Source organism: Strix uralensis, chromosome 15 (genome assembly GCF_047716275.1).
Source record: "Strix uralensis isolate ZFMK-TIS-50842 chromosome 15, bStrUra1, whole genome shotgun sequence".
Taxonomy (NCBI): Eukaryota; Metazoa; Chordata; class Aves; order Strigiformes; family Strigidae; genus Strix; species Strix uralensis.
Window position 1 is genome coordinate 16,461,597 of NC_133986.1, and position 15,694 is coordinate 16,477,290.

Below are 15,694 nucleotides of genomic sequence, written 5' to 3' on the forward strand. Positions count from 1 at the left end.
TCATCTTCAGGTCCTGCCCCAAGACAGAGCTTCCCAGGATCCAAGTCTGCCAGCTACACTGTGAAAGCCTGGAAATCCCAGAGTCAGATGCCCATTAGATTTTAAGCCCCGAATAAACATTCTGTATAGCACAGGCAAAGAGTGAATGATTTCAAAAATCAGAAAGCAGGTAAGTGAAGATTTGGGAATATAGTCTGGGACTGACTCATCAAGCAGGATTCCTCCGCTTTGCCCTGAGCACATATTTCCAACTTCATCTGCCCTGTAAGCAGAAAATAGGTTTATCTCAAAGACTACCATCAATTTAAGACAGATCTGGTGAGTCCTGTCCTTGAAGGACCATTATCTCCATCATCAATGCCCACTCTAGTTAGTCAACTCCCATGCCACACCAGCATGGCCACCTTTGCACACTCAGCACAGCTCTCTGCTTCTGCAGAGGCAGAGATTGGTTTCGTTTTGTCCTAAAACATGCATCAAACTCTCCATAAATTCAGGGCTTGCATGTAACTAAGTCAGACTAGTTCCCAGTCAACATGAAGGAGATGCATTAAATGACTTTACAGGTTACATTACATATAGAACAGTATGTTAGCAGCACTATCCTTCTAGGTGTTGCTTATCAGCTTAATCCTATTAGTCTTCCACACTCTTCCATAAAGCATGTTCATAAACAGATATGGTTTGTAACTGCATCACTTCAAGCAGTTAAAGAAACCACTCTGACACCTTCATTTTGGTGCATGCTTCTAACATGAAGATTTCCCAGAGCATGCTCTGTGCCGAGCCATCAGAAATTGGAAGCTGTGGCTGAGGCTGTGGTCACCTGCAGGAGCACTGGGCAAGCAGAGCCAGACCAGCAACAGTTTATGAACTGCAGAGGGGGATGCAACATATTTGGTGCTTTGCAAGGCACCCTCAGGAGTGGTCTTCCCAGTAGCCTTCAGGCACCATTAAGACCTGCCTGGTCATCAGACCAGCAAGTGCACACCCTCCAAGTTGGTGAGAAGAGCAAGCCCACTGCAGATCATCAGCCCCAGGCCAAACCCTATGTTGCTACCCTTTGTTTCTAGCACCTGAATGGCATGAGACCTTTCACCAGCCCTTCCCAAATTAGGGTTCTCAGCTAAAGAGTGAACCAGATTAGAGACACAAAGCTACCTGGGTTTAACTCTGCCTCTTGGCTTGGCTTCAGGTACTCACTCATGTGAGCCTGTCAGTCCCAAAATCTGGTCCCAGGCAGCGAGGGCCCCTGGGCCATACTGTGACTGGCCACTGCACACCCCCCCCTTGGGCTGCAGAACACAAGGGCTGTACTTGCACAACAGCAGGTCAGGCCCAGCCAGGTCGGCAGCAGGAGTGCCACTGAACTGCAGGCAGCACCTCTCCTCGGTGCTCTGAGAGCAAGTCTTGAGTATAATGTGACACCTTCCAACTCCTGTTGTGGATCTGGCATTATATTCAAACATGAGCATTACATTCATCTTTTCCAATACCTGAAGGCCCTTTTCCCTTAGTTATCTACAGAAAGGCTGCTGTAAATGCTCCTTCTGGAGGCAAACAAGTCAGAAAAAAATTAAAGAGTCAAAACAAAGCGGTGCGTTCCTTTAAGTCAGCCTCACTAGCCCGATGGAGGCAGGAAAAGAGAGCCTGCATTAGCAGATACCCTACTAGTGGGCTTAAAGGAGAAGGAATCCATGAAGCCTCCAGGCATTCCAGCAGGCTGGGTACCCAGGATCACTTTCACAGTTTAGGAAACAGTTTCATCTCAACCCCCACAAATTGACCTTGGCAGAACATAGAAAGTTTGCACATAACAGCCATGTTTGTGCTATGAGTAATCTAGTACTCTAAGTTAATGCTCCGTTTTGTTGGTGGAAAAAACATCTTGTTATCACACGGCTAAGACATTAGGAAAAAAAGAATTAAACCACCTTAAAATGATACTGATGAGAATTTCCTAAGTCCATTTAACAAGATCCTTCTACCCATAGAATTTAATCATTTTGTGCATCTTCATGTCTTTCTCACATAATTTTCAGGTTTACACATTATCACATTTTTCCAATACACCTGAAGCAAAGTACATATGCTCAGGCTGAAACCACAATGTATGCTGGGCAGTTAAATGGGGGAGTATCTTCTTCAGAAATAACCAAACATGGATCTTTTGATTACTCACAGCTCAGTGAAAGATGAGAAGTCAAGTGACTCTACATTTACAGCCAGTATCTATAGCTTTACAGTAATATCTTCCTTTTGCTTTCCATTTTGTCAGGCTTATTGCATACACTCAGAGCTAATCTCATTGAACTCTGCTGTTCGGATTAGAGACCCACTGTGCACCTGAACATATTGCCTGCTGCTGGTCAGCAAGGGAAGGAACAGCACACTGGACAGCCAGGAGTGGAAAGTATTGCTTACATACCTGCTATCTTACCCAGTCAGCTAGGTTAAAAAAAAAATTAGAGTACTATATTTAGGGTTTTGTAGCCAAGCTGCATTTCTGGTTTTTATTAATTTTGTCCCCCAACTTGACTAGTTACAGCAACTCTCCAAAAGAAAGAGTCTAAGTAAACACTTAAGCATCTGAGGAGAAAAATTCAGGAGTCTCATCTGTGTTCTATAAATGCTCCAAGACTGCACATCAATATTCTGCAAGGCTTGCTTTCATCTCTTGGAAGAAAAAAAACAACTTCAGCAAGTAATCTGTGCCAGTTACACGAAAATTAGGTCAGGTACCTTACCTAGATTACAGTCACACTTGGAACCAGTTCAGAAGTCCTCTGAGATGCAGCAGTTTCTGAAAATAAGAACTAATGGATTTAGCCAAAAAAGCAGTAACTTGGGGAGTGGGAGCAGTGAAAAAATATTTCAAGGCTAATGAGGAGTTTGAGTGCACTGGAAGAGAGATGCCTGCTTTTCTAATGAGACAAGGTGCGTATTTCTAGCCCAGCTGGGCCAGGTAACATGAACTGTTAAAAATCACTTGTATTTAAAAGCCTGAACCCAGAGCCAGTGACAAGCTGGCTTTGCCACAGCAAGATGTTGAAGAGAAAGCATGAAGGACAGATTTAAATTGTGGTACATCTTTGAAGCTCTTGGGCCATTTGGTGTTAGAAGGATCTACAGACGAAAGGAGAAATAATGCATTGTGTGGCATCCAAGTTCATATAGCTCATGGCTTTGCAAGCTCACAGAATTAGCACATTCACATGCATTAAAGAGTGGGTATATAAATAGACCATACCTTCGGCTGCATTAATACCATGCTTATTAGTACTGATAATGCACATGGGCAACCCTTTTCTCCCATCTCTCCCATACAGACACTATAATATACTGAACTATAATAAGTAGTTCACGGGTAGACGCTTCCAACAGTAGTTGAAGCTTTGCCCTCCAAAACCTCACTCACCATAACCCTTTGCCATAAGTTCAGAAGTGCAGGACCACCTCACAGAGGATGAGTCCTCAGTCTCCCAAGGGATTTGGGAGCAAAGACGGGAGCTGACATAGGGATGAGGAAGTTAAAGGTGACTGATGGTTTCCCAACACCTGAAACATACCAGGTAAGGACAAGGTCACCAGTCCTTAGGCAGGGGACACAGCAGAAGACCCTTGCACAGTTCCTGCCCAACAGCACACACAGATGGGCAGGCTGTGCTGGGGGGTGAGCAGCTGCACACACCACACTTGCCAACATCAGAGGTTCTGCAGCTTTTAGGCTGGCATCAGGCAACTGCAGCTTTTCAGTAGGGAAACAGGATCACTCCCTATGGTTACTCAGACCTCCATGGTCCAAGCCAACACAAGCAAAGGAAAAAACATCCTCTCTTCTAGCTGGGTCCTGTCCGAAAGGTGAGCCTAGGCATAGATTCATTGCTGAAAGCCAGGGGCTGAAGAGCAGCCCACCAGGACTCCCTGCACACCAACCAGAATAGCTAGCACAGAGCGAAGATGAGCCACTCCACAGGATGGGCTGCAGAAGCAATTAACTCCTCTGGAGCAGAAAGAAAAGGCACATCTCAGAGGTACCCACATACAGGTTCTCCACAGACTGTTCCCAAAATGGTGCAGCAGACACTACCCCATCCTGCACACACACACACAGGAACTTTGAAGCAGCATTCCCCAAAATGGGGGTGAAAGTGTTATTCCCAGCTCCCACACTTACGCTCACAGCTCCTATGAGACAGTGACTCCCACTGTGGCAGTCACACATGCAGCACACAGCTCCCCCCATGCATGTACATACAGGCTTTTTGCTGTCGCAAATCAAGAAATGCATTCAGCCCATTATTATTTGGCAATGCCGAGAGTGAGAGAACACATATTAAGCAGCTAGTGCAAACCCACTATGCAATAACTAACTGACAAGCTCCTGGAAGATCTATGAAGTGTCCTTTCATTCTTGCCTGCCCTCAGATGGGCAGGTGCATGCAGTAAGGCAGGAGTGTAGAAAGAAACTCTTAGCCCTCCAGACAGTATAGTCTCCAAAGCTGGTATTATGGTCAAACAGCACAACCCATAAACCAGCCCTTTTCCGTCTGTCATCATTCTTGCCTTATTGTCCTGGGCTTTGCTTTGTTTGCTGTGAGCAGGCATGCTCCAGTTCAGCCACATGCCAGCAAACATGCTGGCATGCTGCCCACCCTAAGTACTGTGTAGGCAGGATGGCGCCGCCAATACTTAAAACAATATTTAATGTTTTACATCATTGTGGGCCAGTGGATCATTTTCTAAATCCATGAAGCAACAGTGGATCAGCATGGGGTTTGCTAATGCTGCACAAGGAAATAATGCATGAGGGGAAGAGATTAGTGTGGAGCACTTGAAAATACAGTTGGCATTAGCTATAGAATAACGTATAGCATGTGATGACCTACTTGTCCCAGACTCCACAGTGCAGCTAACTGTCCAAGCAGCAGGCAGTTTCACTGTTCTAGTTCTACCCTACCAAATCTTAAAATAAAAGTTTCTTTAGGAACTCCTTAGATGAACAGAATTGCTAAGTATTAGTAGAGACATTGTTTTCAGAAGAGAGAGCACAGGTGTAAGCTAAAACCTCAAATACAAGCCTGCTTCTCATGCACAGGGAAAAAAAAATCAACATGACAGGTAGGGAATGACACTCTGGTTGCTGCTGACATACCACAGACCTCAAGTTTATACTTACAAAGCATCAATGGATTGTTCTTTCTGCCACCTTAAAGACCTGAGCAGACACCATGGCACTGAAAGGAGTAAGATTATAGTATAAAATGCAAGAGTTCAAGAACAATATCATAAGTGAAAATACTTGGTATTTGTTAATAGGAGAAGTTGTCTCAAACCACAGGAGGATATCTTAACACTGTCTTCCCAGCTATATTTGCTTGTTCAGTGATCAAGTCCATTATGAAATGAATTTTGCAGGATTAGCGATATAAGGCAAAAGGGACTTACTTGTCACTGGTGAGGGTGACAGCAAGGAGCATATTGGCATTTCCAGAAGTCTGACAATAAAAAAAGAATCTGTCCAAGATGAACAGTGAGGTCCACTGACGTCAAGGTCAAGTGACACTTAAGTCTCAAATACTGCAGTTCAAGAAGTCACTGATACATTTGCATAGTAACTCCTTAGTAAGTACTTAGGCTGAGCCTAACGCATTAGACACTGCAGGTACCTAGATTGCTCCCCACAAGGAAACTAAGGCAGCAAAGGAGAGAAGTTTCCCTTAAAGATGAGGTGCTGACAAAAAGAGGGATTAGCCATTTCACCACACAAGCAGCCACCTCTGAAATTCAAGTGCATTGGCCCCACTCAGATCCTAGCACAAGCTATTCTTGTCGTAGTGACTAGCCCTGCGCTTTTCAGTAGAGTCACTTCAACAAGACGCTGAAGATTTAGCCCTGGCTATCAGGTTGCAGTCATTGACCAGAAGTGACTGAGCACGCCATGGACACCAAGCTCAAGCAGAGCATAGCATACAGTCCTTCCCTGGAAGGAGACACTGACAGCAGGGCAGCTTATCTTTGTTTCAGTACCAAAAATTCTTTAGGACCAGGCTTCAAAGAAAATGCAAGCATACTGAAGTGTGTTTCCACTCAACAGTTAGTATTCAATTACTTATCTGAGCTGATCCTGAACTCAAGCAGTGTTGCACAAGGTTTAACTAGGAGAGCCTTCCCAGCTTATTTGGGGGTGTCCATCCTGTCCCATCCCTCCCCTGCAGTGCTACAGAAAACACTGTATTTTGGAGTTATATTTGCATGGGAACTCAGGTACTGTTCACTATCGTCATTCTTGTTGGCTTTCCCACTTCATACCCTTCATTCAGTGGTCAGAACTATTTTTGGATGCAGAAACTTGAATTGAGACCCTTTGTCTGCTCTGCCAGGCTCACAGGACAGTGTCAGCAGCTTTGTAACATACAAACTCATCCTACCAGCCACATGTAAAGATGTGGAGACCCCCACACTCCCTCCCACAGGTATCATGGAACTGGAAATGACTTTGAATTCTACCCTGTAAAAACCAGATTTCTTGGCTTTATTCACAAAAAAAAAAGTTTAGAAATCCCTGACATTGAAGCAATGTCTTGGGCTTGGAACACATTAATGCTTTCTTCATTCTCTAAAAAGTTTGTCTGGCCCAAAATAATTTTTTCTTGCCCGTCCAACCACCAAACTGAGGAAAAATAACCCTTATTCACACACATCTGGTTTTCAGCAGAGGTCTGTTCAAAAGAAGCTTCACTACGTAGCCTTCAGCACTAGTATTTCCTCAATACTACAAGAGCTTCCCCCACATACACTTCTCACTTTTCCTTTTCAAAGCTCTTCAAAGAGGACTGACCACTGAAGTCAACTAGCAGTGCCTTCTCTGCTTATTTACAGTACTACAGCAAAATGCATTTTTGAAGTTATCTGTATCCTAGCAAGTATCATTACCTCACATGCAGTGCAACTGTTACTCTTTTTACACGAAACTATTCTGTTTTACTTAATGGCATTTTTCTATTACTTCTCTGTAGAGGCTTCCAACTGTTGCTGGGTACAAAAATGCATCTAAAACAGTTGTGCTCCAGAGACATATGCCTACCCTATGACTCTGAGATTATTTCCTCTAAAATTTGATAGGGAGATGTGTACTACTTTGTAGTATGATCCATTTCAACTGTGTTCCAGCAAGGTAGGTAATCCTACACTGTCCCAGTTTTATAAGAATCCAGGCAATTTGAATTAATAGCATAAAAGTATAGCACTTGCCATAAACATGGAACAGTTGCTTTATTGCACTTGTCAAATGCATTCCTTTCTTTGGTCACAGTTATGGTGAAAGAATTTAACAAAAAATTAACAAGCAATTCACAATGAAAAAGGAACTTACAGAAAGTCAAAGCTGAAGAAATCATTGCACATCCTACATGTTTGAACTCTTACTTTTTTTTCCCAGCCTGGTTCTCACTCTTAGTTCAGCAAGTTTCTTATAAGCCCCATCCCTTATTCAATACAAACTCCAGAGTGGGAAGGACACTAGAGAGGCTCTTCCTTCAGCCTCCCAATAAATACAGAGTAACTAAACAAGAAGCTCTAGAGGTGTCTACCAAGCTCATTTCAAACTTCTTCTGGCTGTACCTACACTGCCCCATAGACCAGCCAGGAAGAACGAGCCATCCTCACCATCTCACCTACTGAAACCTGCTCATGACCAGCTTTATGGTGGGCCCCACTGCCTGTGGGAAGTCTCAGTGCTCCCAGGGCTTAAAGCATCCCTGGGTACTTTGCACAGCCTCCAGCTATTCCCATCTGCCCTATGGCAATGGGGGATGACAGCCTGAGAAGCATCACCCCCCCAGCTCCTCTGAGTGGGATTTGCAGTCAGCCTGAGCTCATATTGAGTGCTGGCTCCTTACATGAGTAACACCACAGGGTCCAGGCACCAGCTTGGCAGAGGACTGTCCCAAAATTCACATACTTCAACATGTCTACTCTGGACAAGTCCTTAAGATCAAGAGATCCAGAAGTATCCTGAGCCCATTCACAGAGCATCACCTCAAATCAACAAGGAGCATCACCCAATTTCCTTGGGACCACCCACTCTGGAGGAAAGCATCCGAGACTTGCAGTCCACAGTTTGAAAGAGAGGACAGCAACACTTGCACAGCTCCTTTGACAACCCTTGCTCATGGCAAAAAATTAACAAAAAGTGTGACTGGAAACAGAAGCATTCAACTTTGAGAAAAGTGAACGGATGCTGCACACAGGATAAAGATCTGCCCTATTTGCTACATAGAAACAGAAGCAGTAGCTATGCCCAGGATGGCTGACAACGTCACTGCCCAGGTTATTAACCTAGATGGCTCATCATGTGTACAGCCATCTGCCCACCACTTAGTTGAGACTCCCAGGTATCTGAGGGAGAGCCCAGGGGCTGCCGTGCCCACACAGAGTGTGGCCAGAGCAGACAAATCCTGCAGCACTGCCAGCCCCACGCCCTCACCCTGCTGCCAAGCCTCAAAGCTTGGCCACCAAGCAAACACTTGATTGGTCTAAAAAGTCTGAAGTCCAAAAAGTTCTATTTTCCAGCACAGAATAACAGTGGATAGAAAGAAATCTCTAAAAATAAAAAGGGGTTTGTTTTCTAAATATGTTAAAGGGATACAAGCAATCTGAAAAATTCATGTGCTATAGTAGAGGCAAATAGTTTGACAGACACTATAAAACAAACAATTTACCATTTTGATGTAGCATGGTGGTGGTAGAAAGCATAATTTTATCTGCTTTTACTGCACTGACCTCTGAACCGTTGCATTATAATTTGAGAAGCAGCTGTGTATTTAGACTCACAACACCCTGCTACGTTCCTCAGTCTGCCGGGCATGGCGAATGTCACTTGGTGATTAGCACAGCCACCGAGAAGGCTGCCGCAGGGGAAGACCCAGCGCCCCTGCCCGAGACAGGTGCACACCCCTGTCACATCCCAAACACGTGTCCTCTGGGCTCATTACCAGTCCTGTCAAAGCAGGCTATTAGAAGTGCAACATCACACAAGGACTCCCAGTAGTTTGAATTTAACATCTTAGTGGTGCCCGTCAAAAGTTTATTTTCTTCCAGAAGTGTAGCAGGAAGAGTTTAGAGATAGGGTAGTGGGGTCAGAGCAGAAGATGCTGCAGGAAGCTTTTTTTTGTTCTCAAATAGAAAACTAAGCTATCCTATTAAATAGAACTAACTTGAAGTCAGCAAACAGATTTTTCTTCAAGTCTGTCACAGGCCTAGCCAAAAACTATTCCTGTACGTGAAGTGTAAAAGTCATAATACAGCTAAAACTCACTTTTGCTGAAAACGAAAAGTTTAAGAAGAGAAGTGTCTAATACTTGTCAGTCATGGGTGTATTTCAGTAATCCTGAAGGCTCAGGGGTCCACATGAAGGTCCTGAACACTGCCTGTTACTTGAGAAAGCAAGGGAACCTCCAGCACATCAGCTCTTTGGCCCTGATCCAAGAAAGCACTTAAGCACGTGCTTAACTTTAAGCACATGAGTGCTCCCACCCACATAAAAGGACCACTTATTCACTGAAAATTAAGCATCTGCAGAAATACTTTACTGTATCAGCTTCTTTGCTGAGCATCTTACAGGATTACACCCTATCAAGTGACTCTGGAAAAAAACACCCACCTAAACAGAAGTTGACTTGAGGCAGGATTGCTGGTTGCCAAGCGGTGCCTAAGCACATGTGGCACTCCCCTACGGAGGCCCGCGTCCTCTCACAACAGCTGCACAGTAGTGAGGAGCCTCTCCCGAGGGCAGCGCGTGTTCAGAGCTGCTGTTTCAGCCTTTGCCTTGTGGTTCTAAAGAAAGTTGCGGAGAAGCTATTCACTCTGACCAAAAGCTTGCTTGCTTCACAGACCTGCCTACACGAGGTGAGAGTTGCTTCCAGTTAATGTGAACAAGGTGTTAGGATGAAACAGCAAACTACACCAGGTTGTACGCTTTGTATCAGGCCCTGAAGACCTTAAATTATATACAGAAGGAGGTGGTGAGGGGATAAAAGCAACACAGAAATTCATGTCTACAGGCAGAGGATAAGGCAGTAAAATCTAATTCTAAGCAGGCAGTGGAAAGATTGTGTCATGTCTCCCACATGCATTTTTGGAAGGTCATCACAATCGCAAATATTAACCATGGCTCAGGCTCCCACAGCAGAGTACTACTCATCAATTCCTCCAGTTACATTTAGAAAAGAAAAATTACTGCCAGTGATAAATCAGATATCTCTGGGGTAAGTCCATACCCAAAGACCATGAAGCCTACTTATGCCTCCCTCTTGCATGCTGGATCCCCCTCCTTGGGAAAGGAACCTGGGTGTTGAAGGCAGGATCCCAGTACAAGCAACTGGGGACCTGCAGGCTCAGTTTTGTGTTCACAAAAACCACTTGCCTTAACATTACAGCTTAACCTTAAGGTTATAATGATTGTCACAGAGTGTAGAACTGGTTTTAAAGTAAGCTTGTTACTGATTACAAGCTACTAATGCCAGTTTTTTAGTGGCAGAAGGTTAAAAGACACTTACATTTGAGGGAAGTGCTGGTAGAAACAGCAAGATAGCAGTTTATGGTTTATAGAGAAATACTAGCCTGACCAAGGCTTCTGGGCCTGTCTGAGCAGCTCTGCTTTAAGATGCTGAATAAATTCCTCCTTTGCAGTGCAGCTACATGGTGCTGCCTACCTATCCCAAAGTCCAAGGATAAGCAGTAGTCAGCCCACTTTAAAGAAAAGCAAATGTTTCTATTTCTGCACCAAGTTGTGCAACAGGCTGCTCCTGAGCAGAGAATTTGAGTCATCTGAAGTCACAAGCTGGCCACCCACCAGGCAGGTTTCCTACCTGCTGCTCCACACCAGGGCACACCCTGCATGTAAGACACCAGCACAGACACCTGTCAGCTCCCCTGATTTGTGACCCATCTGACAAGGACGGCCGGAGCCACTGTTTACAGCCCGGTGGCACTTTTGGCTGTGTGTGTTCCAGCTGCTGTTGTTGGGAGCACTTTCCTTACCAATTCAGATCAAAGGCTGCACCAACACAAACACATGAGTTTTTCAAGTCAGTCAGCTGTGCGCTGTAACGAAGGTGTGCCCGAGATGCTCCTTAACGTTTCTCTTGCCATGCCCAAAATTGGCATCAGCTTGTGCAAGGATTAAGATCAGGTAGACAGGAACTACCAGCCACAGTGTTGGCACCAGAGGACAAGGTGACTTTAAGCAAGACTTACCAAGTAGCTTTGAATGCACATACAGGACCAAACCATAGTTCTTACCCAGCTTTCTACAGTGGATCAAATGCAAACCAGCTTTTTTTTTTACTACCTAATCAGATACACAGACTACTTCAGGATCTAGATATACCACCTCATGGCACTTGACAGAAGGTTTCAAGTGGTCCTGTAAAGAAATCCTTCATGCATCTGAACGACACCATTTTAAGATTAGGACAACTAATCTTGCACAAAGATCCATCATGTAGTTCTTGTTAAGCAAGAACCAGTGATGCATGAGGCATGGGGCAGAGTGAGTGACCAGCATGAGTGAATGCAACAGAAGTCATAGTTTCCTGCACCATTATTTTGCTGGTGACTTCTAACTTTGAAGTTTTACAAGGAATCAGACAACCATTTTCACATTTGAATATTTAACTCTGAAGGGAATGTAACCTAGGCTTAACTATTTTCTTTCCATATGTACCTGGTAGAGATGTATTTATCATCAAGAGATTTTCCTCTTCCCCCACTTAACAGTTCTTGACTTTGTGTGGCCCCTCTATGCCAGTATATTGTTTGTGCTTTTTGTAAGACCCTACTTTAAAGTATGACATGTTTATGTAAGAGGCATTGATGGCTAACACAGGCTTCGGCTCAGTAGGGCGTTTGGGATGGTGTCACAGAGGAATGCTCTCCCCTGATTTATGAGCACGTTATAGTTATTCAGGTGGAGTGGCAGGACCTGGCCATAAGCACCATCATACAGATCAAATGTGTTTTAAGTTCATAGATCAGGCTGAAGCACTGCCAATCGCCACAGGGTCATGGCAGTGGAAACTAAGCCCTCTATTTTTAAAAAGAAAGCAATCTCTGAAGACAAGGAGCTGCCCTCCTCCTTAAGCCTTACTAACCAAACTCTTGCACTGTTCTTCTGAACCCTGTTCTGCAATTTCATGACAGCATATGTGCTGATTCAGAGACAGATGCTTATGCTAGCCTGCAAGTTTGACTTACTATACCATTCTTTTCGTAAGGCAAGCCTTATTCAGTTGACTGTTTCCAGATATTTAACTACTTGAAGACAAGTTCTTCAACTCTTCCCCTTTTAATCTGCTTTATTTATAATGGGTACAAGTTGAAGAGATGTTCTTTAGAGGCATGCGACTGAAGTGCTCATGTTTGTAAGCCCATTCACTCTATACTGTGCCCCCCTATAGAAAACAAGCTTTGGAACACCATCTAGTTCCACAGCCATGGCCCAGTGTTTGGCTGGATCCCTTCTATGCAAAGTATTTATTTAACATCTTCAGCTCTCAACTAAGTAAGTCGCCCTCATCTCCTTCATAGTGTGAATAGCTTTACAGCTTGGTCGCATCTGTAGCTTGCGCCTTTTGTTAAGAGGTGTTCAGCTTTATTTTTTCCTTATGCTGTTATACTTATCAATTTGACAACACAACTCCATAAACCTGTTCTCATATATAAGCCTATACTGAATTAAAACACCTCGCATTAAGTAACACAAGTGCAAGTCCTCCATAGTTTTGTAAGAAGGGGGAAGAAAAGCAGGAAAACATCTTCTCCTCAGCATTTCTCATACTAAGACTCCTAGAACTGCTTAAGTGAAGCCATTTAGGATACTACCTGTTTCTAGGAGAAAGGTATAATGACTTCACTCCTACAAGTCTGTTTAATAAATAAGTGAGCTTTAAGCTGCTCCTCTTACAGGGCTAGTGAAGAGGTTACCCTGGCATTCATGATTTCAAGTTCAGGAGTTACCTCTGCAGCAAGCATACAAGTGATACAACACATCACAAGGAAGTCCTCAGTAGTTTCTGCTGTCGTGATCAACTCACAAGTCCTATTCTCTTTCAGTGAAGGCAGAACACATCCCCACATAAGCACACACACATTAGGGTCAATAAACAGACTCAGAATGCAGCTCAAAAACCCTAGAAGACCAGTCAGAAATACCTTGATGTACAGTTCTGTACACAGCAGTTACCTATGCTGATAACCAGCTTAGGGCACATGACTCCAACCATTCAACCAGGTTTTCAGATAAGTAGTTCATGTTTAGACAAATAAAGGATGATTAACTTCCAGACAGAAACCACTCTGGCAACAGAGGAAAGTCAAAACCTGAAAGAGATGAACTACTTTAAACAGACTTACAACGCAAGACCCAGGAGAAGAACCTAAGTTTCAGCACATCAGAGCATACCTGACTGCTCTTCTGTAAGGCCTTCACCTGTTATAGAGCAGATTTTGGAAATTACTTTTAACTTCCCTTTCACCAGCTACAATTCCTAAACAATAAGTTAAGCTTTAAGGGTCAGTTACATGCATTATAAGCACAATAAGAAGCATCAGAATCTTTTACCATAGCTCCTTACACTCAAAAAACCCCCAAACCCACAACCCCCAAAAATAACTCCCATCCCAGCCATACTACTATTTTATTCTTCAGAAATAACCTTGTACTCATTGATTATCACTTTAAGATGAAACTACCTTTTAGACGGTCATTGCTGCTCTGTGAAAAACTCCACATCAGTAGCACTCACTTCAGCTAGCACACCTTCCACAAGCCTCAACCTCCCACACTGCTCTTTCCAGAAGGCTGCTGTACCCCTCTCCTCCTCCCACTGCTTTTTACCTCGCTGCAGCAATCCTGCCCAAGTGCCCACACCTGCGGCCAGGGAGGCTGGGGCTCCACTCAGGTGCAGTGCTCGTCTACTGCACAAAACACAACTCACAGAGCAGCTCTCTCACCTCATTGCAAAGAGCATTCCACCAAATTTCTGTCCCCTGATCTGTCAATTCTCCCTTACAGTTATAGTCCCAGACTTAGAACTGATTGAGATATGGGACACCAAGTCAGGGGACTGCCTCAAACTGGTTTCCAGGCAGAGAAGGTTCTGTGAGACAGTTGGGAGAGGAGAATAAAAGGAGTCACCTGCTGTGGGACAGAACTGGACTAACTCACTCCTGCTGTTTTGCTCAATGCAGGGTGACCATCAACAATGGAACAACCAACAACATAACTTGTTGGATTTAAGGGTTTTTAGTTTGCTTAGGACTTTGCATATCAGCAGAGAAAATATGAACCTACATAAAGTTGCTCCTCTTTTTTTGAAGCAGTAAGCTCAGGGGTAATAATCCTCCAGTTTTCTACTAGTGTGCTTTGATCTTGCTACTTTTTTGTGCCAGTACTACCTGTGATACAGCAGTTATTTGGGTAACTAAGAAAAGGTAAATGTGCAAAATACAAGTTTGATGATTACCCTAAAATATTCTACTGAGAACAAGAGATTTCCTCTTCCCCTGCACGGGAAAAAATACCCTCTGTGAATAGTTCCATTTATCTTTTTAATTTCCAAGTGTTACCACAGAACCACAGACACATGCTGGTCAGCATGGCCCTCCAGTGGTCTCTAGTCCAGTGCTCAGAACAGAGCCATGCTACACCAAATTGCTCAGGGCTTCTACAGTCAAATTCTGGGCATCTTCAAGGACACTAATGCCACCTCCTCTCTGGGCCCCTGCTCCAAAGCCTAGCATGCTCTTTGGGAATATTTTTTCTTGCATTTACTTGGAATTTCCCTTGTTCCAACCTGGGCCTCTTGCCTCTCATCCTGTCCAGAACAAGTCTGACTCTGTCTTCCATGCACGCTCCCAGCAGGCAGCTGTGGACAGTGAGAGACAGCACCTCTTCACGCTGAACAAATCCAGTTCTCTCCTGGTATATCACAGGCTGCAGCCCCTCACCTTGGTGGCCTGTTCCAGCATGAGAATGTCTTTCTTGTATAGGGGAGACCAACACTGGACAGTAAAAATGGCCAGAGAAAATAAAATGTCCATACATTGTGTTTGAGTATTAGGCTACATAACTGAAGAGTGCATGTACAATCTCACATGGATGTTTCCATTTATTTCTAATAATTAACAGGTGTGCAAAATTAGGGGGTTTTAAAATGAAATTGTATTCCCAGACGTGAGGTTCATGCAGTTAAACACTCATCTTCCCTTTCAGAAAAGATTTGTAAGTAGTGATACACTATTTTTTCCATAGCATGGAAGACAATACAATAGTCTGTGTGGCACATCAGACAGCAGTATTCATCAAAATGTCCTTGGGCCATCAGGCATTTCTTTGCTAAACAATCTCAGTGTATTATTCAGGTTATGTTACAGCAGCGTTTAAAGAGATCTAGAAGCTGAATGATTTGGAGAGGCCTGGTGAGCTGGTTCCTCCCACAGGATCATAAATGATCTCTACGTGTCCCGCTCACATTCACCAGAGGGTGCTTGTGTTGTACAAGGCCAGGCTGTGTAAACCTGGCTGGCAATCCCATTTTGGGTCCAGGATGTGGGAAAGGAAATAAGTTTCCTTTTTTCATCTACTGAAATGCTTTTAGCTCCTTTCAGATTTGTCATAACAACAATACAC

General features: G+C 44.0%; 1 long non-coding RNA gene across 4 annotated transcripts in view; it reads right to left on the reverse strand.

Annotated features, from left to right (window-relative positions):
* The window catches only part of LOC141950242 (uncharacterized), a 67,779-nt gene that overhangs the window by 25,247 nt on the left and 26,838 nt on the right, over nucleotides 1-15,694 (reverse strand). Inside the window, exons 5-6 of one of the 4 annotated variants that reach the window (XR_012630967.1) lie at nucleotides 5,180-5,237; nucleotides 2,748-2,803 (exon numbers count right to left, since the gene is read on the reverse strand). The exons of the other annotated variants lie outside the window; for them this stretch is intronic. This is a non-coding gene — a long non-coding RNA (uncharacterized LOC141950242). The remainder of the gene's footprint in view (nucleotides 1-2,747; nucleotides 2,804-5,179; nucleotides 5,238-15,694) is intronic. 4 annotated transcript variants of the gene reach the window in all.